Below are 26,089 nucleotides of genomic sequence, written 5' to 3'. Positions count from 1 at the left end.
CTCATCCGGGGGTGAGGGGGGTCATTCTTACTCATCCGGTGGTGAGGGGGGGTCATTCTTACTCATCCGGGGGTGAGGGGGTCATTCTTACTCATCTGGGGGTGAGGGGGTCATTCTTATTTATCCGGGGGAGGAGGTGGGGGAGGGGTGGTTCTTGTTCATCCGTGGGGGGTGGGGTTTACTCTTCCGGGGGAGGTGGGGTAGATGGAGTTTTTTGAGGAGGAGGAGGAGGAGGAGGAGGGGTCAAATTCGTACCCTTTCGAGTATGTTGGAGTGCGTACCATGAGGGAGGTGGTAGTGCTTGCTCTGTGATAGGAAGGAAGGAAGGAATAGAATGAATGCAAGAAGGAAAGTAAAAATGGAGGAAGAAACGAAAGAACGAAGGAAATAAATAAAGAAGGAAGGAAGGAAGGAAAGAAAGAAATAAAGAAGGAAGATACGAAGGAAGGAAAAAAGAAAACGGGATAAAAAGCGTACACTTGAGAGCCAGAGGGAATTGGATTCTTTTTATGGTGAAGGAAGATGGCGAAGTTAGTGTGAGTGGCAGTTTATTATTATTATTATTATTACTCCTGTTGTTGTTGTGGTGGTGGTGGTTCTTTTCAGAGAGAGAGAGAGAGAGAGAGAGAGAGATCATCATAGCAATTTCTTCAGTATCTCCGCCATGAACTGCTTAGCATATTGGAAGATATTTAGAGCCAAGGCGAAGTAATAGGATTGCTCGCTGCCTTCACGGATGGAGTGTAAGCGAGGGACTGCTACCTACTAGGACTTTGTGGGGATTCCTATACGAGACGAACTGAGGATCCTGTGAGACTATAGGTGGAGATCCTTCAAGACTAGGTGGGGATCCTATACTAGCTATAGACCAAGGAGAGAGGTGATCCTACGTGGTGGTGCCCTTTGGTGTTGGGTGTCGGGAGGGCCAGGTCCTATGATCGCTTCTGTTGGGTCGTGATCATCATGAGGAGGCGTCTCAGGGCTCACGTTACTACCAAACGCACACGCACACACACACACACACACACACACACCGTCACACACACACACGCGCACACACACACACACACACCGTCACACACACACACCGACACACACACACACACACACACGCACACACACACACACACACACACCGTCACACACACACACACACACACGTCACACACGCACACACACCGACACACACACACACACACACACACACACACACACACACACACCGTCACACACACACACACACACACCCCTGAGAGTGGGTCAAGTTGATGCCCGCACGAGGCAAGGAGATACTCGGTAAATGACCCGTGATGACTGACAGAAGGGAAGCTTGGTGGACAGGAGAGGCTTCAGGGAGGATGGGTGTGGAAGCCTTAGATAAGAAGGGTTTAATTCTGTAGGGGGATTGGTATTGACTGGTGGTCATGATGATGATTATGATGATTATGATGATGGTGATGATAATGATGGTGCTGAAACCTGATAATACACAAGTCGAGTTCTATAGTTCTGTGTTAGCGTTTATACCGGAACCATTGACCATACTTTTTTTTAACATAATCTTTCCTTTGGTTAATCTATTATAAAACACTGTATTTGTCTGTTTGTCCGTAATGCACGTCTACAGCTTTGAAATTTGAGCTGAAACACGGCCTGGAGATGAGCATGCAGCCCAGAAGTGTCACGATTATACACAATATGTTCACTACTATGTTACTATACACAGTGTCTTCGCACCGTGTTCCCTGGGTAGTCCTGTTCTCGGATTCTAATCTCGCCACATTCAAGACATTCTTCAAGGACCATCTTGCCCATAGGCGGCTACCGAACACAGACGGTGCTTGGAGATGCGTTGAGGAAGAGTCACGAGCGTGTAAATGTCAAACTCAAATACACATAACTTTACGTCTGGCAACAATACAGACGACACTTACTTTACATGAATTACCTGGCACATGATTATTTCACTTGTTAAAACATGAACACTGATATTCACAAAATTCGACTGAGTTAACTGAATTAACATGGCGGCGGGAAACAATCGTTCACATACCTGTTGATTAGCTGCGGGGTGACAATACTCCAAAGTACTAAGAGTTTACCAAGTTATTTTACAACTTTGAAACCGTGAGGGAACCTTGGCTGTGGTCGTTAACAACAAGGGTCAGTTTGTTTGTGGGTGTGTTGATAACTTCATATGGACGTAGGAACGATGGTGGTGGTGGTAGCAGTAGTAGTGATGGTGGTAGTTGTAGTAGTGGCGGTGGTAGCAGTAGTAGTGATGGTGGTAGTGGTGGTGGTAGCAGCGATGGTGGTGGTAGTGGTGGTAACAGTGGTAGTGGTGGTGATGGCTCCTCCTGGCTTTGTTTACACTAGTCAGCTGATCGTAAACACAGGAGGGCGCTGAGTTAGACGAAACATTTGCCGTTCCTCCCTGACGCCGTGGGACCCGACACTCACAGTATCTCACATAAGGTTCTCATGTACTGCCTCCCGGAAGTACTTAATGTCAGGACGTTCTTATCTTCTTCAGTAAACCAACAGTTCAAAGATAACGTCGGTAATGGCGTCAAGATTACAAAGATTTGGTAGCTCGATACGGCATCAACTCACACACACACACACACACACACACACACACACACACACACACACACACACAGTTATTACCTGTGTGTTGTGGTCATTTTAGGCCATTAACCAGATTGCTTTTCTTAATGATGCGATACATCCAATACAACGCCCCTGAAGAACGCCATTAAACCCAACAGGTATTTAAATAAAGGTTAGGTTAGGTTGGATTAGGTTAGGTTAGGTTAGGTTGGGTTGGGTTGGGTTAGGTTAGGTTAGGTTAGGTTGGATTAGGTTAGGTTGGTAATTATTTCAGTGGTGTTGAAGGTGTAGTGGTCGTGGGAAAGCAACACCCCCGCCCACGACACGCGTCTCCATCCACGCCCCGCCCACGTTACACCCACAGCCAGCCCACGCTAGACCTATGTTACTTACTCACATCACGGCCCATATTTCCATTAGAGTCATATCCCGCCTACCCAGTTCCTTACTACACCCACTACACCCACTACACCCTCTTCACCCTTTCCCCATCCAATACACCCTCTCCCCACCCACTTCACCCTCTCCCCACCCACTACACCCTCTCCCCACCCACTACACCCTCTCCCCACCCACTACACCCTCTCCCCACCCACTACACCCTCTCCCCACCCACTTCCCATCCCACTACACTCGCTCTCCACCCTCATCCCAAACTCAATACCTCTCCAGATTGTCTCGGAATCTTGTTAATACGTAATTTCAGGAGCAAACTTACCTGGCAGTGTTGTTTCTGAATTTGTGTTGTGGCGGTTTAATGGGATTTTTAAACTACATGTGTGTGTGTGTGTGTGTGTGTGTGTGTGTGTGTGTGTGTGTGTGTAGGGCGGGGGTGTTGAGGCGCGGCCGCCCATAGACGGTATCACGGGCGTCAACGTAACAGCCCCGCCCTCATCCACTATCCATGACGACCTACCCTACCCTATCCTTCCTCCACCTCCCTTTCCTCAGCCCTTCCACCACCACCTGTGTCGTTCCATCTGCCTCACCTTCTCGTCCTATGTATTACCATCTGTTCCACCACCTGTCCCCACACTATCCCACCACCTGTCCCACTCTGTCCCACAACACACACTGACCCACCTTTATGCTTTTACACCGTGTACCTGACAAAATGAACCACCTGTGCCACAACAACAGAAACAACAACAAAAACAACAACAAAAACAATAAAAGTTGTAGTGGGTTAAGGTCGGGTATATTAATTTCTACCTTTTTTTATTTCCGTCCGCTTGTCCTTGTTTCATTCCGTCAGTTCGTCCGTTTTTCCGGGGTTTCTCTTCACCCGTCCGTGCTTCCGTTCTTGTTTTATATCCATCCGTATTTCCGGGTGTCTAGGAAGGGGGGGTGGGTGTGGAAAAGGGAGAGAAAGACGCGAAGAAATAGCAAGAAGGAAAGAATGAGAAAGGAGGGAGAGGGAGAAGGGAAAGAATGAGGAAGGAAAGACTAGGAAGAAGGGGAGGGACATAGAGGAAAAGAAGGGAGAGAAAGAGGAAGAAGCAAAGAGTAAAGAATGAAGGAGGGAATGGGAAGAGAGAAAGGAAAACACGTGAATGAAGAATAGAAAACCTTGCCTTACACACACACACACACACACACACACACACACACACACACACACTCTCTCACACACACACACACACACACACACACACACACACACTCTCTCACACACACACACACACACACACACACACACACACACACACACACACACACACACACACGTACCCTAACAAGCCACACCTAGTCTTAGTGTCGAGTGACCCCCCCCTCCCACACACACACACACACCAGCTGGGACCCTCCAGATGTCACCGTACACACTAACTGTACACACGAATGTTGGTCCGTGACGTCACTACTCCGGCTGTTGGTCCTTGGTTAGACTAAACAAAAGCAAACTACTATCTGAGGGTGATGTAACTCTCTCTCTCTCTCTCTCTCTCTCTCTATCTGGGAATTAAGTGATATATCTTCGGAAGAAATTAATAAGAAAAATAAATGTCGTTAGGTTAGGTTAGGTTAAGTTAGGTGATATCTGTATCTATCATTATTGGTCGCTGGTAAAGTTAAACCTTAATATGATGGAATGTCCCGTAAGTGTAACAACCATTCACCAGTCAGGTCAGTAAGGGGTGTTAGAGGAGGCGGATTTTTTTTTAATAATTTGTCCCAGGGGGCTAGTTTATTGGGCACCCCCTTGCATCCTGTTCAAGGGTAAGCGCAAAAACGTTCACAGCGCCCAACAGGGGAAGCTTGCGGAGAAGGGGAGGGGCTTATCAGAGGTGTTTAGAGGTCAGGTCAGCAGGTCAGTGGTATAAGGAGGAGTAAACTTGAGTCAGGTCAGGTTAGGTTAGGTTACCCACATTTCTTGTAGCGTGTGTGTGTGTGTTATACTGAGCGTCACACCTGGGCGTCACACTTGGGCGTCACACTTGGGCGTCACACCTGGGTCAGCTTAAAACAGGAGGCAGAGCGTGACGTATCAGCCAGCCGTGACGTTCGTACCAAACTCTTGAGTTATTTACGACTACTACCACCACCACCACCACCACCACCACCACGTCAGGCTCCTCTTGTGTGGCTGACTGAGGCGAGGGCGTGTTCTTCTGGGCATGGGTGTGGTTCTAGAACATAAGAACAGAAGAAAATAAGGAGTCTGCAATCGGCCGGTTGGCCTGTGCATGGCAGCTCCTGTCGAGAGTTACTACCACTCTCTATCATCCATGAATCTATCCAGCCTCCTTTTGAAACTTTCCAGCGTTCCAGCACTTACTACAAAGTTGCTAAGCTTGTTCCACTCGTCCACCACCCTATTTGTGAACCAGATCCTTCCTATCTCCCTCCTAAACCTAAACTTATCCAACTAAAATCCGTTGCTCCGAGTCCTATCCTGCTCGGATATTATAAGAACTTTATCTATATCCCCTTTATTGATTCCTTTCACCCACTTAAATACTTCTATCATATCTCCCCGCACTCTTCGTGCTTTGCTCTAGGCGTGGGTGTGTTGCTCTAGGCGTGGGTGTGTTGCTCTGGGTGTATCGTTGTGGCCATGACTATTTCGGTGTGGCCATGACTATTTCGGTGTGGCCATAACTATTTCGGTGTGGCCACGAGCGAGAGGACTTAATTTAACAACGTGGGATATTCAGGGAGGCAGTGAGTGGCCGGGAAGAGAACAGGTGCACCGAGTTAATTAAGTATAGTCAATAAACCTCACTACAGGTACTTGACCCGGACCATAGATGGCGTTTCCTGTACACTCACAGTCCAGGTGTGTGTGTGTGTTATTGGAACAGACAAACAACAGGTGTTCGAGCTGACTCAGGAATAATAACAGGGCTTCAACACACACACACACGACACACACACACACACACGACACACACACACACACACACGACACACACACACACACGACACACACACACACACACACACACACACACACACACACGACACACACACACACACACGACACACACACACACGACACACACACACACACACACACACACACGACACACACACACACAGGGGAAGAAGCGTGAGGAATGTTTCTCTTGTAAACTGGTATAGCCGTTGATGTGTGTTTATTGGTCGTGTGTGTTGAGGTAAGTCAAGGAGGGAATGTGAGAGAGAGAGAGATTCTATTGATGCTTCTACTATCACGGTCTGACGAACTACACTCTATACTGTCGCCTCTAATAGTGGTTGATTGTAGTAGTAGTAGTTTGTATGTTTGTTTGTACTTTTGATGGTGGTAGTAATAATGATCTTGATTGTGGTAGTGACTGGTGGCGTTAGTAGTGGTAGCGATGTGTTTGATGGTGGTTGGTCAACGTAGTGGTGGTGATGGTATAGTCAGTGCGTGATGCTTCCTTCCATCTTGACAACCTCGAGTCAGGAAAAAAGTGTTTATCCCACACAAGTTTTCCGGGTGGTAGAATTTTTCCCGGGCGAGGAGAGGAGAACGTTCTGGTGGAGGAAACGGTTATTAGAGAGAATGAAAATGACCCCGACGTTAGTGTGTTGTAGGAATGACTGTAGTTGTTTATTATTATCATCATTATCATCATTATTATCACAAACAGGGTGCCACATTCTCCCCGTGGTCTAGTGCTGGGGGTCCCGTTGGCTCCCCCCCAGGTGGTGGCGCCCCCAGGGGTGTGTGATGCCCCTGCTCGTCCCCACGTGGTCTCCGTCAGTAGCTCGGTGATACAGCCAATATACACAAGGCGGTGTTGAGTGTACTTGTTATTACTCCGTCAGGCAGGTTATGGTGGCGGGTAAACATGAGGGTAGGAATGAGTGGCTTCCTGAGTGACGCCCCTGCCTCCCCCCATACGCCCATCGTCTCTCGCCACCACACCCATCGTTCCTAGCTATTCACCCACCCACCCAACCATCCGCCAGCCCGTCGCCACCCCCTCAGCAGCTAGAGATAGTGGTGGTACAGTACCGTGGGCTCTCTGCCATACACTATGACGTGAACACCGTCTCTCTCTCTCTCTCTCTCTCTCTCTCTCTCTCTCTCTCTCTCTCTCTCTCTCTCTCTCTCTCTCTCTCTCTCTGTGCACCATTTCACTCCTCTTCCTCTTTCCCTCCTTCCTTGTATCCCTGCTTCACTCCCTCCTTCCCTCTTTCGCTCCTTCCCTCTTTCCCTGCTTCACTCCTTCTTTCGCTCCTTCCCTCTTTCCCTGCTTCACTCCTTCTTTCTCTCCTTCCCTCTTTCCCTGCTTCACTCCTTCTTTCCCTCCTTCCCTCCTTCCCCCCCCAGGCCAAATACACAGTAATGTCTGCAGTCGCTCCTCCATACTAACACAGCGTCAGTCACTCCACAATAACACGGACGCTGACAGCAGGTTATAGAGCGTCTGTTCACCTACACAAATGAACATTATACAAGTGACTGTTAAGTGTATAGTGAACCAGTGTGCGCCTGTCCTCACCTCTCTGGTATTGTTATCCATGAGTGAGGGATGATGTTGGTGTTTTTTCAAGTACGATTTAATGGACCTAGTTAATATTTTTTAGTTATTTTGTACATCCTGTGAAAAATAGTTATATTGAAGAGGAGATTATTAAGGGTTCTGAGGTGTGTGTGTGTGTGTGTGTGTGTGTGTGTGTGTGTGTGTGTGTTTGTGTGTGTGTGACGGTAAAAACAGGGAATTAGAAACCTGAGCGTGAACACATGATCTGTATCTACACGACACATCTGGGAATCTTATCTCCTGAGTCACAAACATTCGTACGATGAAAAACTCCTCCCTGAACTGCTGCTGACTGAAGAACGTGAGAATGAAGGTAAAATGTTGGGATTACCTGAAGAATCTCCACCCCCCAGCTTATTACCATCTAGAGATTAACCACCCTAACACTATTTGGGACGATGAGGTTAGGTTAGGTTAGATTAAGTTAGATTAGGTTAGGTTAGGTTTCTTACCTGGATTTACTACGACTAAGACACCCCCTCTCTTCCTCCTCCTTCTCTCCCCCCTTCCCTCTTCTCTCCCCTCTCCCCTCTTCTCCCCCCCCACCCCCAACACGGCCATACTCGACCCCAAGACAGACAGACAGACAGAGAGAGAGAGAGAGAGGGATGGTGGGTGAATAGACTCATAGAAGAAAAGGAAGAGAGGCGGAGATAGGCGCGGGATGAAAGGGCAGAAACTAAATAGGGCTGGAGGAACTGAATGGGCAGAATACAAATTGGTTTTAGAATGAAATGGTTGAAGGTAAATGGGTTACGGATGAGTGTGTGAATAGATGAATATGTTTGTGTGTGTTGAAGACGAGTCCCCTCCTTCAATGTCTTGTTTGGTGTGTGTGTGTGTGTGTGTGTGTGTGTGTGTGTGTGTGTGGACGTTCAACACACAGGGGTGAGAGCAGCAGGAGGACGCTCACACTGATAAGGACTGGACGTGATGTTGAATAGGTCGAGTTTTTAAGATGGAGACAGGTGGTGGAGGGGGAGGAGGCTATGTTGTTGGAGGGTGTGAGGGAGGTCTTTGGAGGGGAGGGGGGGGAGGTCTTTGGAGGAGGGGTTGAACCAGACAATGAAGAATAATAGAGTAATCTCATTATCTATTGTAACTTTTTTTGTATCACTATCATATGAATTATAATTACAGAATTTATTACTGTTATAAACTCTAGCTGTAATTACAATCACCTGATTTTAATTACTGTTTCAGCAACACGTTTTGTTTCAGTTACAGTAGATAGAAGTGTTGTAATTGTTATATCATACTGTTTCAATTGTAATGTCATTCTGTTTTAAATTGCAATTCAATCATCAATTTCCATTTCTCTCTCTCTCTCTCTCTCTCTCTCTCTCTCTCTCTCTCTCTCTCTCTCTCTCTCTCTCTCTCTCGTTCGGATACAAGTCAAGTCATCCAGATCCTCAGTAATTTGACTTGGGCGTCGTCAGTGAGCGTACGAGGAACTAATGAAGGTCTACTTTATTTATTTTTGCAACCATCGCGGAAACTGGTCACCCCCTCCGTCACCCTCCTCCTCCCGGTACAGTTAGGTTGTATTTATACGCTTATAGTCGCTTCCTGGGGAGGGTGAGGAGAATTAAATGAATGGTGTGGGTGGAAGGTAAGGATTGGGGCAAAGGGGAGGATGGGGTGAAGGCGAAGAGGAGTACAAGGTGCAGCAGGTGGACGGTGGCGAGGGTTGTGCTCACTCAGACACCACCAAGGTAAACAAAGTTGCAGACAGGTTAGAGTACACAGGCAGGGGGGTCGACTCTCAAGGGTAGGGAGGAGGAAGAGGAGGGGTTTCCATGGGCTAGTAGGAGGGGGAAGAGTAACATGTCTCCAAGTACTGACAAGACGAGGAGCGGGTCTCAAAGGGATGGGGGAGGGTAGGAGGAACGCATCTCCAAGGGCTTTGATGATGTAGCATCTGGAGGACGGGTGGAGGGGCGAAGAGTGGAGACCAAAGTAAGAATGAACTGCTAGATGACATAGTAGCCTCAAGGGAAGGGGGAGAGAATAAGGGCGTGGGGGGTCTGAAGAAGGGGCTGAAGAAGACCCGAGTCAACAAGGGCGGGGAAAAATATGGATGCAGGGGGTGATGTTGAGGTCTCAAAGGCATCCTGGAGGTGGAGGGGGAGGTCAGGTTGGAGGAGGAGGAGAAAGGTAGGGAGAAGGGGGTCACACATCGGTAAGAGCTCCAATAGGGCTTCTGAGAGACGGGTGTAGAGGTGAGGGTAGGAGACCAGGGTAAACGGAGACTTGAAATAGGATGGAGAACGCAGGAGGTGAAGAAGGATCGTTTTCAAGAAGAAATTTGCGTGCTGGGAGACATTTTGACAAGGAACTAGGAGACGCAGAGGCACCTGACTTCTCCAGCATCACCAACACTATGTGCTGGGAGACAGAGTGAATGGGGCTGGGAGACAATGGAGGAGGCCAGACTCATCAACCTTAACAACTAATACCTGAATAACTCTAAGCATTTCCTCTTCAAAATCGTCCTCCTAGGTAGTGGGAGACGTCGAGGAGACGACTAAAGGCGGGGGTGGTGGCGGTGGGTAGGGCAGGGCAGAGTAAGTTATGTTAGGGGTAAGAGGGTGGTGGTGGGCAGGGCGGGGTAGGGACGAGAGGGTGGTGGTGGTGGTGGTGGAGGGTAGAGAGGCAAGGCGTGTGTGTGTGTATCTCAGTCAGTGACTTAGTGTTGGGCGTGCGGTGAGGCTGGCTGGTGCTGGTGCCCACTCGTGCTCTTGTGCCCCACTGGCTGCCCGAGACCTCCACCGCCGCCCTCTCTGAAAACTTAAAATCAAACCTTGTGTATACCCAGCATCTATCCCCGTGTATGTGTGTATACTATCATATTAGTGACCCGAGGTGATTATCAAAACCTTGGAAATATGCGAAGTGTAATTTTAAGTGAGGAGAAGAGATGAAGATGTTAGTACAGTAAGCTACGAGGAATTTGTGAAGTGATGCGGTACTTGAAAAACACCAATTCGGGGAGATGAGGATATAACAGCAGCATCCTCCTCCGTGTATTGCCAAGTATCCCCTGGCAGGAGGAACCCCGTGGTGATGGTGGTAGTTGTGGTAGTGAAGGGACTTGTACAGAGCATCAGGGTACCCGCATCACCCTCACCACCACCATCTGTGAGGTGGCCAGGTGCAACAGGTACTGGATAAATGTCCTTGTTGTCCTGCCACACACCTACCCTATATTGTGCACCATCTGCGAGGTGGCCAGGCAAGGTGTACCAGGTGTTGGGCCCAATGTCTTGCTGCTACACAACTGTCGACGCTGCATAATTGTTTTGACTTTATAATGACCCACGGGGCGTCTGTTGTTTTTATTATTATTATTATTATTATTATTATTATTATTATTATTATTGTTATTGTTATTATTATTATTATTATTATTATCATTATCAATATTATTGTTATTATGAACCTTCCTCTTTACATTATTCCACCTACAGTTCACTCTACCTGTCAAGTATATCTACCCACAGCCATTGTTCTAAAAAAAAAACATTGACACATCTTCTGTTTTGTATATCAACCGACCTCCCATTTTCTGTCACTCCCCCCACACGTCTCGTTCTCTATCAGTACCTAGTTCTCATGTTCTACTCGTTCCTAACCGTTTCACCGTTTTCTATGTCACGTAGGCACTGTTTACCTATTTGTGGTCTTCCCTCCCACGGTCATTTATCACCATCTATGTGTGGCTGGGAGGAGGGGGTGGTGGTGAATGAGGTAGAAGCGTGTCTGGCAGCGTGTTGTTCATGTTAGTTGAGGTTGATGTCTCTCTCTCTCTCTCTCTCTCTCTCTCTCTCTCTCTCTCTCTCGTGGGTCCAAGTCTTATAGGTTTATGTATCTTTTTATCTGTGTGTGTGAGAAGAGAGAAAGATATGAGGATGAATCACTCTCCCGGATCTACAAGGAAGGATTAGCACGCCTTGTTGCTTGCTCTCCGTGATGTCAACAGTGGGCTGGGGATTGGTTAACATAAAGAGACACGGTTTGCGGTTTGGCTTATATTTTCGTCGCTACAAAAAAGAGAGACAAGTAAGGTCAGGGATGAGGTTGTGATATTATAATGCATAAGAGAAAACGTGGTAGAGATGTTACAGAAAACGGGATAGGGGGTGTAACAGAAAACGGGATAGGGGGTGTAACAGAAAACGAGATACATATTACAGAAAACGGGATAACGGGTGTTACAGAAAACGAGAAATATAGCTATTAGAGGGAAAAAAAGGGTGTGTTTAATCATCAGGTGAAGTAAGCTGGGGTGATAATCTTTATATAATCCAAATAATCGTCTGTGTTATTGTTTGAACCTGTCCTTACATAGTTAAAGTTTCTTTTAATTTAATATAGTGTGGTCAGAGTGTTGTAGTGTAGGGTTGTAGTGTGGTCAGAGTGTTGTAGTGTAGGGTTGTAGTGTGGTCAGAGTGTTGTAGTGTAGGGTTGTAGTGTGGTCAGAGTGTTGTAGTGTGTGGTCAGTGTGTTATAGTGTGGTCAGGATGTGGTCAGAGAGTTATAGTGTTGTAGTGTGGTCAGTGTTGTATTGTTTAGTCAGCTCTCTCTATAGTGTGTATGATTCACGCCAGCATGAGTCATACAGCCAGCCACACGTGCTTCTCTCCCCGTCTTGGTCCAGTGGTGACGACATGCTGTGCTAACCTAACCTAACCAAACCTAACCTAACCTAACCTAACCTAACCTAACCCCTCCAAGTAGCTTCAGGGGTGTCTAATCATCAGGTAATCCTTGTACGTATTTACACTCGTTTGATTACCTTGTATTGACAGTTCTTCTCTGTAGTTTAAAGTTCCTGATTGGTTTTCCTGTCTTTTTTTTTCAACAACGTGTGTGTGTGTGTGTGTGTGTGTGTGTGTGTGTGTGTGTGTGTGTGTGTGTGTGTGTGTGTGTGTAGGACGCCCCTCCATCACCTTACCTGAGTAGTACAGAGAGGGGAGAGGGGGTAAGAGGTAGTCAGAGAGGGAGGAAGTAGACAGAGAGGACAGAGAGAGGGTAGGTGATCGACAGAGAGGGTAGGAGGTGGACAGAGAGAGGGTTGGTGGTCCCTCTCAAAAAAGAATAGGGAGAGGTAGCAAATAATCGTCACAGATGAGATTATAATTATACCACTGACGATAATTGCTGGTAGAGTTAATGGTGGAAGCATAGTGGTGGTCGTGGTAGCGATCGGTGGCAGTACATGTGATGGTAGTGATGTTGGCAGTGGCGGTAGTACAGGTGATATTGACAGCCATTAGTGGTAGATATGACGGTAGGTGCGATGGTGGTAGTCGTCGTGCTGGTGTTGGAGTAGACAGTGGTAGGTCAAAGGCTAGTGGTCTGGGTTTTTTTTACACTGGTAGTAGCCTCTGGTAGTCTGTTGGTGGTAGTAGTAGTCATTATAGTGAGAGTATCCTTCTGGTGGTCTAATAGGGGTGGTGGTGGGGGCTGGGGTGAGGGAGGAGGGGGATGATGTGAGGGAGGAAGGTGGTGATATGAGGGAGAGACGGAGGGTGATATGGGGAAGGAGGGTGGGAGGGTGAGGGAGGGAAGGAGGGTGACAAGGGGAGGGAGGTGATAGTGATGACTAATCTAGGACACAGCTCTGGGCTCCGTGATGGTGTCGTTGTTTACCAGCTGTTGGTCGCCTGTCACCAGCTGTGGGGATTGACAGTATACCTCATACAGTGGCAGCCTCGTATACCAGCTGGGGGGTCACTTGGCACCAGCTGTGAACGTGTAGAAGGCCAGGTGAAAGCTGGTATAAAACTAATACCCATCTGCCAAGTTATAAGATGATCCAACTGTGAAGACACAATAATTAAGCTCGTTTAGAGAGCTTCGCCTCATTAGGGAGCCACCGGGGGCTCCGTTGGTACCATCTGTATATCACCTGGCACCAGCTGTGGATGTGCCCAGGTGCCAGGTGGTGAGGGAAGGGGGGTTATTGGTGACCTGGTGCCACACACAACCTTCACCATGACTCATCGCAGCTCACCCCAACCGCTTGTGATAGTATCTGGACTTCACCTGTCAGTTACACCACACCTGTGTAAAGTACATGGTGGTGTGTGGGCCACTTAATGGTTGTGGCCATGGGTGGTGTGTGGGCCACCTAAGAATAGATGCGGCCATGGTGTGTGGGCCACTTAAGTAAAGGTTTGACTAAGTACTTCAGTTAATCAAGGTGTTTGTAGTCAAGCATCCATCTCGCTCTGTGTGTGAGGGTATCAATACGTACACACATCAGTACGTACACAGACCACACCACATGTACACACACCACACCACATGTACACAACTGGGTTCATGTACACCCATGAGCGTCAACACAGTGAGCGTAGCCATACAGAAGGTGCTTAACCCTTTCGCCCCCAAAAAAAAAGATAACTTATAATTTGCTATTGAAGAAAATATTGTTTCTCGTAAGTGGTAATAACGAGGAGTTAGCGAAGCGTGAAGGAGAGGACTCACTCACCTAGAACGAAGCGGTGGTCAGTGTCTTGTGGGGTGGTACTCAGTCCGTGGCGGGAGGTACTCAGTCCGTGGAGGGAGGTACTCAGTCCGTGGCGGGAGGTACTCAGTCCGTGGTAAGAGGTACTCAGTTCGTGGTAAGAGGTACTCAGTCCGTGGTAAGAGGTACTCAGTCCGTGGTAAGAGGTACTCAGTCCGTGGTAAGAGGTACTCAGTCCGTGTCAGTGGGTACTCTGTCCGTGGTGTGTAGTAATTGGTATACTTCGTCCTTGATGAGGGGGTTATGGGTAGTCCGTGGTATATAGTCACTGGTACCGTGTGTATGTACTTACCTAGTCATTGGTACGTGTCTGGTCCGTGATGAGGAGGGATGAGTACCTACCTAGTCCGTAGTACCTGTTATGTCCGTAGTTGTACCAGCACCATTACCTGTAGGGTTTCTTTGGTGGTAATGAACACCTGGGGATTGTCTCTCGATACCTGCCCATATCCCCCCCACACCTCTTCCTTCCTCCTTCCTCTTCTTCCCTCCTCGCCTCCCCACCCCAGACCTCTTCCTTCCTCCCTGACGCCTCTCCATCCTCACCTCCCCACCCACTCATACTCGCCTTCTCCCCACCTTCTCCCCACTCCTTCCTCCCCTCCTCCCCACCTTCTCCCCACTCCTTCCTCCCCAACTTCCCCCCTCTCCTCCTCCTGGGTAGTGTTGCGTGAAATCCCTCCATATCACATTTCACTGTAAGCTCAGGGTGATAAGATTGGAATATATTGACACACTGTGATTAGACGCGATTCTAAGGATTCGTCGTGTTGGATCGTCTACGCAAGAGCTTGTAGGTGATTGGAATGTATTAAGTTCACTGTAATTGGAGTATGGGGGATTGGATTCTAATCTTCACACTATGATTGGACTATTATGTGATTGGATACTATGTTCACCTTATGCCAGAAGTATAAGTGATTGAATTCCATGACTTATTGATTTGGGCGAGGTATAAACGATTGAATTCTGTCGCTTATATATTTGGCGATTGTCCTTCAGTTGTCAGTAAGTCGTTTTTGCCTATTGAGAGATATCTTAAGGGTGGGTGGTTGGGCGGTCAAATGGGTGGTTGGGGCGGGGATTGGTGTTCAAGTCACTGATATTAAGAGCACTTTTGTCATGCCGAGTGGGCCGCCAGGTCTTGTACACACACCCCCCCCCCACACACACACACACACATCCTCCACAGCAACAACATTATTTAATGACTGGATGAGAGAATTATGTTCGTATCGTCATTAAGAAATTCCCTAAAATCAACTCTTAAACAATGTTATTCTTCCATTACTAATTATTTATCTCTGAAGATAATTTTGTTTCATAGTAATAATTATATTTGGCTAAGGTATTTTTATTTTATTTTCTCGTATTTATTAAATTTTTAAGACCTTGGGTATATTAATTATCTTTGGAACGATAATAACGAACAACTAAGTTTTATTTGGTGTGTGTGTGTGTGTGTGTGTGTGTGTGTGTGTGTGTGTGTGTGTGTGTGTGTGTGTGTGTGTGTGTGTGTGTGTGTGAAGGTCAACCAAGGTATTTTTTTCTGACCAGTGTGCTTCCTCCAGGCTAGACTAGACTAAACTGAGGCTGGGCTGGGCAGGGCAGGGCAAGTCCCACTCACCCAACACTCGGTTTCTCCCACTCAACAGATGGATGGGGGTGTGTGAGTGGGCGAGGTGGGTTCCTATATGGTCATCATCCCTCACGCTATTCACTTGTCCTCTGATAAGCAAGAGGTTATGATGCAATATTAGTCTCCATGGCGACTAAACAGGCGTGGGTGAGGCGAGGGTGGCGTGCGGGGGGCGTGTGGAAGGTGTCGGGGCGTGTGGAAGGTGCAGGGGGCGTGTGGAAGGTGTGGGGGCGTCTGGAAGGTGTGGGGGGTGTGGAAGGTGCAGGGGGCGTGTGGAAGGTGTGGGGGCGTATGGAAGGTGCAGGGGCGTGTGGAAGGTGCGGGGGCGTGGGTTGGAGGCAAGGTGGGCGTGTATGAGGCTACGTTGAAGTTCCTGAGTCGTTGATTGGCTGGCTAACGCTTGACTCACACTAATTAAAATATAATCCAATAACCAGTAAAAATATATTCTAGTAAAATGAAGGTTCTTTAACTGTATGAACATAAAATACAACCTCGTTTTAGAATAATTGAGATAGTCTGTGCGAGGCGGATCGAGAGGTCGTCGACGGCTGAGGAATACAGTACTGTGCGGTAACTCGGTAAAACCATCTTGATTCGAGTTAATGTTGGTCAATAAAGGAATTAATCTTCATTCCTTACCTTGGTTATATAACTGTTGGTGGTGAGGAAGGACCACCACCAGTGTAGTTATGACCACCACCTGTTGTGTGGTCATTATGGGATTCGTTCACCCCCAGATAATGCCGTAGTTACCCGTACTATGTTATTAACCCCCGTATGCTGGTCACTTTTAACGTTATATCAAGACCCCTAACTCGAATGTAATCTTTTTAAACTCGTTGTTAAGTTCGTTATGGTGATTTATATTTCATCCTCCGATTTACATTTTAATTTCGTTGCTTCGATGGTTTCATTCCACAGCAGTTGGTATTGAGTTGAATTGATCGAAGATACGCACGAAATGTCTCCCTTACCTGCTTCGCCCCTCGCCCTCCTACTTGAGAGAAGTTAGAAGGGGGGAGAAGTGAGAGGAGGGGAATGGTTGGAAGAGAAGTGAGAGGAGGGGGGTTGATCGGAAGAGAAGTGAGAGGGGGGGGGTTGATTAGAAGAGAATTGAGAGGAGGAAGAGGGGTTGAGAGATATAGGGGGAAGGGGTTGGTTGGAGCGCCACAGCTGGGTCGTATAGATAAAGGTTTGTTTATATGGGTGGTGTAGAAGCGACCGCCGGTATAGTTAATTATTTTGCCTTAATTGGCGGGACCAGCTGGGGGCCGCTAACTTACTTTGCCGTGTTAGCTGTGCCTCCCACTCTAAATACATTGTGTTGTTATTGGTGCATCTGAGGCCACAACGGGTGTTTTGTTGACATGAGATAAATGTTGCATAGGGTGATTATAGTGATGTATGAAGCAATAAGGTCGAATGTTTTTGTATTTAAATGAGCGGAAATGTTTGTATGTTGCTGATTAGTAATGCCGGTACAAAAGGTTACAGGTGTTTTATTATTTTATACAGTAGTTACAGTCATACATTAAACCATTGAAGCTTGTTTTGTTAGGCTAGTTGGACCCTCCTATGTTCTTTTTCTTACTTTACACAGCTGACAAAGCGTAAACTAAAGTGTGTATTTATACTGTTCGAAGTGTATAAACTTGTGTGTGTATATTTGTATTACAAGTATGGTAGTATACGTTTACTACCCTCGTATGAAGCCGACGAACTCAAAGAAATTTATCAAGCGTGTTGTTGGTGGTGTGTGAGGCGGAGGTTCTCATGTCTGGGGAGGGGAGGGGAGGGGAGATTGGGGAGGATGGGAGGAACCTTTTATGGGGAGGGGAGGGGAGGAGGTATATCAAGGGGGCTGTAAACACTATATGTATCTCTAGATTAAAATACGCTTTGTAGTTTATAGGGACGTTGGTTATAGAGTTGTCCCTAATATTACCACTATTGACACCCTTGGCCATATTAGGAATCTCGTTCAGGCTCCTTCTTTGGCCATGTTGGAGGTAGAGAGAGAGAGAGAAGTGGAGTTTATTTATATTATGTAGGTCCTGTTTTGGTGTCGTTGTGTTTCGTGTTTATAATGGAGAATGAGGTGACACTTTATGAATGCAACTTAGGGCCTCTTACAACTTAAATTCTCTTAAGTGTTATTGATATTTAAAGCACATTTGTTGGTCGGATACAATTGTTCGTTCTTCTCTAATTGTTCCGTGTTCACCCCGACTTGTGGTACCCGGATGTGGTCGCCTGAGGGAATTTCATCACCTAGTCTTTATTATTATTATTATTATTATTATTATTATTATTATTATTATTATTATTATTATTATTATTATTATTATTATTATTATTATTATTGTTATTATTGTTATTGTTATTGTTATTGTTATTGTTATTATTATTATTATTATTATTTTCTTCGTCTTCAACCACACAATATCTCAGTAGAAAACCACGTGACCAATATAGTATGTGTGGTGATAGTGTGATGGTGGCGTATAGTGATAGTGTGTAGTAGTGGTGATGGTGTGTAATAGTGTAGTAGTGGTGATAGTGTGCAGTAATGGTGTATGGTGTACCAGTTTAGTCTACAGGGAAGCCTTTACCATCGATTATTTTATCCATATCGAAGCCCCCTCTCATTATAGCGTCCACTCACCCTTAACGACCAGCTGGGTGTTGATGTAGTCTTTGTAGGTTAAGCCTCGCTATAACGACAACCATATTGTGTATAGTGGTGTATTTTTGTGCTTCAGACCTCTCTATAGCGACCATCTTGTATTCTGTATGCATAACCTCTCTATAGCGACCATCTTGTATTCTGTATGCATAACCTCTCTATAGCGACCATCTTGTATTCTGTGTGTGTAACCTCTCTATAACGACCATCTTGTATTCTTTGTGTGTATAACCTCTCTATAACGACCATCTTGTATTTTTTTTTTGTGCTTCAGATCAGTGTATTGGCAACGTTTGGGTCGTCCCCTTCCCAATTGAGAGGCTGATCGTGTTTATGAGTGGCTGTTATGGAGGAGAGAGAGAGAGATGTCAGGCTTCTTGGTGGAGGTTACAAGTGTTGATAGCACACATCTCTATAGGAGATTGTGATATGGAGGGTGGCGGTGCAGGGAAGGAGGAGGGAGGAGGTCAGGAAGAGGGCAGGAGGTGAGGGGAGGGAGGTGGGAAGGAGGGAGTGAGGTAGGGAGGAGAGGTGAGGAGGGTCGGCAGGAGGAGGAGGGGAGGGAGGTGGGGAAGGACGTAGACAGAGTAATAGAGATGTGTTGTAGATGGGCATGTGGAGAAAGGAATGTTGGTGATGCTGGGCGGCAGGGGATACTGGGTGAATGTGGGCGTGAGAGGATATAGGTGGTGTGGGCGTGAGAGGATATATGCGGTGTGGGCGTGAGCTGCCATATAGGGTAAACCTGAACATTGCCAACACCAGCCCACGGCCTCTCCTCCCCCGTGTCTGTGTTACTCTGTCTGTCTGTCTCTGTCTGTCTGTCTGTCTCTGTCTGTCTGTCTCTGTCTGTCTGTGTCTCTGTCTGTACATAAATCATGAGTAGGATTCTCCCTGCTAATCCATTCCCTTTTCAGATCAGTTTCAATGGCCCATCCACACCACAACACCCCCACACTCCCCCTACAACACCCCCACCACAACACCCCCCACCACAACACCCCCATCAAAACACCCCCCACACCACCACAACACCCCCACACCACAGGCCTCGTCCACCCTGCCTCCCCCTCCACCCACACTACCACGATATTCTCTCACTCATTACCTTATAAGAATCCTGACATACTATTGCTGGTGTGCACCTCCTCTCCACCTTCCTTCCTTCCTTCCTTCCTTCTTCCTTCCTTCCTTCTTCCTCATCAATCCTCCATCTTTTTCTCCCCCCTCTTTCCCCCTCTCTCTCTCCTCTTGCTTCTCTCCTTCCTTCCATCTCACCATACCTTCCTCCCATCCACCGTACTGTTCCTCCCTTATTCCTTCGCTCCCTCTCTTTCCCTCCCTCCTTCCTTCTCACACCATCTGGATCTCTCCCGTGTGAGGTATCCATCTGCCACCACATCCACCACCTGGGCTTTCTGTACCACCTGTTTATGTTATCCAGCTGGTGATACATCTGCCAGCTGGTGTTTCTCAACTTGTGGTCGTTACTCCCAGGAGAGAGAGAGAGAGAGAGAGAGAGAGAGAGAGAGAGATATTCAGTAAAATCGTCTTACAAGTTTACTTTGATTTAGTGTGTGTATATACAGTAGACAATACAGGTACACAATATACATAGACAGTGTAGTTATACAAACAGTGTAGTGCCTAGACAGAGTTGGCATATATTGTCTGTCTTTCTGTCAGTGTGTGTCTGTCTGTCTGTCTTGTTAATATGACGCGCAGTCTCTAAGCACTGCAGTCATTCGATACCATCACAGCCTTGCCCATTGGGGCAGCATTCCTCTCTCTCTCTCTCTCTCTCTCTCTCTCTCTCTCTCTTCCTACGTGATCATCTTACTTTTTTCTGTATTATGTTACCACCTTCTTCCCTCCTCCACCTCCACTGTCACCACCTCCTCTTCCACTATGCTACCTCCACTTCTCCTTCCTTCACTATACCACCTCCTCCTCCTCCTCCTCCTCTCTTAAGGAAGGTGTCACAGGTGGTTATTAGTGTGGTGGTGGTGTAGCCGAGCGCCCCCCACCCCCCAGCCCCCCAGTCTAAGATATTGGACGTGTTGGTCGCCCTCAGATCTGCTAGAGTAGGAGTTAAACGATTTAGAGGAGCTCCTTTAGGAAGGATTCAACTCTCTCTTATAAAAGGATCCGTTGGTTTGGGTTCTGTAATATAAAGGACCTCCTCGTGGGTAAGGTTCATAATTGTCTCGTAGTTGAAACAGAACCTAAGTTTATGTAGGATTTGAACCCCTTTAGTGATGCTGTGTGTTGGTCGTGTAGTGTTGTGGGGTTTGAACCTCTTGACTTCGTACTTAATATATTATTATTATTATTATTATTATTATTATTATTATTATTATGGTTAAATTGTAAGTACCACTACCCCCTCCACCCAAACACTAGATCCCCACCTTATACCGCCCACTGTGGCGTGTTGGCCTCCTACAGCCACCCAGGATATGCGCGCACTTCCTCTTATAGGCGTGGGCGGCGTGTGGGTGGGCGTAGGCGGCGGGGAAGGATCGCTGCGGGGAGGGGTGGTGGGGGGGGAGAGGGTGGAGTGGGGAAGAGACCTGGGTGTTGATGATAAAGGACAGGGTGGAGGCGGTGGACTGACGGGTGGAAGCGGTGGAGTGAGGTGTGGTGGAGGAGGAGGGATTTAGCGATTCGAGGGGAGGTGGAGGATTAGGTGTTCTTGGAAGGAGGGGGGAATGGACGATAGGTAGGGGAGGAGGGAGGGGAGAAGGATTGGTGTAGGAGGGGAGGGAGGGGAGAAGGATTTGTGTAGGAGGGGAGGGAGGGGTTGGTCATCACGGCCCTCCCTCTGTGCCGGAACTATTCACCATGGGGGAGGAGGACGAGAAGAGGAGGTAGGGAGGAAGAAGAAGCAGAGGAGGAGGTGGAGAGGAAGAGGAAGAAATAGGAGAGAAGGCCAAGAAGAGGAGGTGGGGAGGAGAGGAGGTTGTGAATGGCAAGCACTAGAACAGACTTATTAGGACTTCTCAACCTATTAGGAGTAGCACCTCTCATCACTAGGGCTTATTAGGACTATACCCAACTAAAGAATGTTGAGACTAGGGCCAATTAGGGCAAAGACTTATTAGGGACTGGAGCCTATAAGAACTAGAACTGGGACTTATTAGGACTATGGTCAATTAGGACTTAAGACTTATCACAAGTCTGGTAAGTGACCGTAAACACAACAGTCTGGTAAAGGCCTGAAGAAGGTGACCAGCTGACGTAGGTAAACACAGGAGACTGACTGACTGAGGATGATGGCTTAGTGGCGCTGTAAAGGTGTGCGTGACTTGTACACCTGTGTTAAAGGTCCCGACAGCGACTTAATGTGCCGGGATGTGGTTGGGGGAGTGGGAAGTGATGGGGGAGAGTGGGAAGTGATGGGGGAGAGTGGGGAGTGATGGGGGAGAGTGGGAAGTGATGGGGGAGAGTGGGAAGTGATGACGGGGAGTCAGTGAAAGATGAGGGAGGGATCATGAGGGAATGAAGAGAGGGCAGGGAGGAGGAGATAGGAGGGTGGAGAGGAGAGGAAGGTGGTGGGGGGGGGGGCTGGGGAGATAAACGTACAATGGAGCCATTCCTCACCTCCCCAACACCTTGTCACAGCACCATCAGAGCTACAGCAGGTGTCCCTCGTGTTGACTACAAATATATAACTTGTTCTCCTTCACCTGAAAACAATAACTAGTTTTTACATTTTTGGGGGGCAGTTTTCCTCCCAGAACCCGTGTGGAGGGGCAGTTGTCCTCCCAGAACCCGTGTGGAGGGGCAGTTGTCCTCAGAGCCCGTGTGGAGGGGCAGTTGTCCTCAGAGCCCGTGTGGGGGGGCAGTTGTCCTCAGAGCCCGTGTGGAGGGCAACTGGGCATTGGTCCGTCTACCTTACCATCCTTGGCAGTGGTCGGTCGAGTCCACAACCCATCGCTCACCCCCGAGCTGGCCAAGGGGGTCGAGAGAAGAGCTTACATGGCCACCAACTCCTATTATAGCAAGATTCCTCCTTCTCTTTTGGTGCTTCTGTTACCCACTACGTCTTTTGTCAGTCTCTTATTTATTCCTCTTGTGTCAGTTTTCGTTATTTACACCGACGGTTTGTTTACCTTGGCGGCTGAGAGAGAGAGACCTTTATTCCCATACTACCATAACTATAAAACAATTAAACCCGATAGTAATCACACACACACACACACACACACACACACACACACACACACACACACACACACACTAAAACATTATCCTGTCAACTTTGAACCTGTGATGTGATCCCAAAAGTTGCAGATTCACAAAATATGGTTAAGTTAGTTTAGATTATGGTGGTGTTGGCAAGATATAGTGATGGTAGCAGGTTATGGTGATGGTGGCAGGTTATAGTGATGGTAACTGGTTATGGTGATGGTGGCAGGATATAGTGATGGTAACTGGTTATGGTGATGGTGGCAGGATATGGTGATGGTAGGTTGTGTTGGAGTAATAACATCACCAAAAATACTCACCCAAGACGGAAAATCCATAATTAAGACGAAAGTTCCCACCAAATCTGTCTCTCGGTGTGGTGGCCATAAACACACGAGAACATACGACTGAAAATCAACGTCCTTAGGATGAGATTACCAACTCTAGTAATAATATTGACTTAACACTGTCTTCCACCATCGTTTTCTTGCGCCTTGTTGTGTGTGTATGGTATAGTTACTTGTTTTCTGGAGTAAGACTTTAATCTTTATGTGCGTATTGGCTTGGCACTTTCTGCTTGTATTGTCCTCCAGGCTTTTGTTGTCCTTAAACTCATTGGCATATTAGACTTAAAATCCCTGGGTTATAGAGTGCGATTTCCAGCTTTATGAAACGTAATGGCTTAGCACTATCTGCCATCATCATCATCATCATCCTCCCCAGTTTATGTAGCGTAAGACTCAATTTTTTGGGTGACTGGAGGGTGAATTTGAGCCTTGTTTACGTGTTGGCTTAGCATTGTGTTGGTGCTGCTTCTGTCTGTCACTTTATGGAGCGTCGAGTCGTGTTGTTGTGGTGACGTCACCGGAAGTGTGTGTGTAGTTATGGGCAGCGGATGGGTGTAGTGACATTTTCCTGAGTGTAGTGTAGTGTAGTGTAGTGTAGTGTAGAGGTGTTGTTGGCCAGTCTCAAGTACTTCCGGAAGGGGGAGGAGTGTCACCTGGTACTGTAGACCCCCATGTAAACACTTAATGTAGGGTATTGTTGATGGTCTCTCTCTCTCTCTCTCTCTCTCGGTACATGAATGGTACAGTAATATGATCTGGTAGTCCTAAGCGATATGATACATTCTATAGACGGTGTTCTCTTATCTTGGGGAGTGTGCCAGGGGTGGAGTCAAACGCTTGGAGTAAGACAATACCCGTCGCACTATCTTCTGGGAATCGCTTGTCCAGGGTTACGAGGAGGACGTGTGTGTTATTAGTCACTCGCCTTTCAAGTCCCGTCTACACCGTCAATCCGTCCTTTAACGTAATCCACGGTCGGAAGTGACGGGTGTTGATCAGGGTGTGTGGCGACGATTTGGTGTTGTCAGAAAAAGTCGAACCCTGATACGACGGTAAAATAATACACAACATAGCTTTGAGCAATACGTACATGGTGATATTATACACACACACACACATACATACACACACACACACACACACACACACATACACATACATATACATACACACACACACACACACACACACACACACCCATACATATATACATACATACATACATACATACATACATACATACATACATACATACATACATACATACATGCACACGCACGTATAGATCCCTCATATTGTATTCATTATTCCCTCTTTATTGTAGTTTCTCTCTTCCTCGTATTTATCACCCCACTTGAGGCCTCCTGTGTTTTCTTTGTATGTCTGTTATTCTCATTTGACCTAGTTTGACCTGACCCATGGTGAGGTCAGTCAGTAGCAGGTGGTGTGTGTGTGTGTCGGGCAGGATGTCTGTGTGTGTGTGTGTGTGTGTGTGTGTGCCGGGCAGGATGTGTGTGTGACTGGAGTGTGGGAGCCTGGGAGGTCAGTTTCCACTTATCCTTGTCTGTGACTACACGTACCGTCACTTGAGTGTACCGTTGAAATTAATAGAGAATACAGGTACAGTACTGGTGATTGACGAGGTGTGTACCGAGGGTTAGTTTCTCTGTACCGTCGCCTTACTGTATGTACCCTTGATACTACTACTACAGTTGCTGGTGATTGACTGAACCATACCTCTGACTACACATACTGTACCGTCGCCCATTGTATCGGGACCTGCCATGTGATTCTCCTAGTGTGTACCGTTGACTGTGTAACTCCAGGGCTTATTATCTACGCACCGTTTTCTCTGTACCTTACTCTACTGGTGATTTATGTGTTTGTACCGTTGTCTCTGTACCATTGTTCCCCAGCTGGTGTTTGTGTTGTTCTGGGGGAGGAGGAGGAGGGCGTTATTGCTCATGTACCGCCATCTACTATACCATTGTTTCTCGTGTATCTGTATCTCGACTGTCTTGTGGTGTAGCGCAAGGTGTGGCATTGGGGGTGTGGTTACGTGTGGCGTCTGGGGTAGTGGTGACTTTCCCCAGATTCCTGACTTATCCTGTGTGTGGGAGAGCCGCTACAACACTTTCCTCTCCTGATAAGATTTATACGCACTGATAATACAACGCTGACGTATGTTATCTGTGTTCCGTCGCTTCACGTATTCAGAGTTTTCATCGAGACATTTGAATCACCTATAGATTAGCCCCTAACAAGCTTATTTAACCTGATTAAACACCCTTACGTTACCTGACGAGGGGGAGGGGGGATCTAGGTGAAATAAGCTTGGGGGAGGGGGGTTAACCTTTATATGATCCAAACATATCAAGAATTGGGATCTAGATGAGATTCAGTTCAGAGAGAGGGTGTGTCTGGAAGGGGCGGGGACTGGGGGGGGGGGATTCAACGGCCGGGTCTTTTGAGAGGGTAAGGGGACCAGGTTGGCGGGGTACAAAGATAAACATCAGCGTTGGAGTTTAGTGAGGATGTTAAATTAGCGGGCGATGTTGGGGTGGGTGGGGGGACCTTCACCTGAGGGCTCCGGGGTGTGTGACATAAAATAAAGGTGATGTACAGGTAGACTAAAATACCCATAATCCTCTATTTATGAATTATTAGTTTGCGAAAGATTTTGAAGTAATTGATCTTTTCTTTCGTAAATCAAGGAATTACTTTACTTAAATAATTAAATCAAGATCGAACACTTGGTGATATATTTAGAGGAGAAAGATATAGATTTAGAAAGGAATTAGATAAATATTAGTTGGAATATAGAGTTGTGGAAGAAGTTTTTTAATTAACCCAATATGTGTTGTGTCAAGTTGTCAGTTGTTATAGAAGGTTCCATTTAAACTACAGCTATCGGGTAAATGAGAGTGACCACCTGAAGATTAGTCCCCCCAGCTTATTTACCTGAACATTAACTAACCCAACGCTACCTGGGAGGATTAGGTTAGAATAGTGTTAGGTTAGGTTAAGTTGGCGTATCATTAGGTTAGGCCAAGGTTAATATGTAGATGGTGTTGA

The 26,089-nt window shown here is 47.0% G+C and overlaps 1 protein-coding gene across 5 annotated transcripts in view; it reads left to right on the top strand.

Annotated features, from left to right (window-relative positions):
- Positions 1–10,297: 10,297 nt before the first annotated feature.
- Positions 10,298–26,089, top strand: part of LOC121854314 — a 66,131-nt gene continuing 50,339 nt past the window's right edge. For 3 of the 5 annotated variants that reach the window (XM_042348910.1, XM_042348906.1, XM_042348909.1), the window contains exon 1: positions 10,298–10,444. The gene's annotated coding sequence lies outside the window, so the exon portion shown is untranslated. Of the gene's footprint in view, positions 10,479–26,089 lie in introns of all 5 variants that reach the window. The other 2 variants (XM_042348908.1, XM_042348907.1) reach the window with 2 other exon arrangements.

This window comes from Homarus americanus, unplaced genomic scaffold, assembly GCF_018991925.1.
Source record: "Homarus americanus isolate GMGI-L3 unplaced genomic scaffold, GMGI_Hamer_2.0 scaffold54443, whole genome shotgun sequence".
Lineage (NCBI taxonomy): Eukaryota > Metazoa > Arthropoda > Malacostraca > Decapoda > Nephropidae > Homarus > Homarus americanus.
The sequence above is the reverse complement of the archived record's forward strand: the minus strand, read 5'-3'. Positions and strand labels throughout refer to the sequence as shown.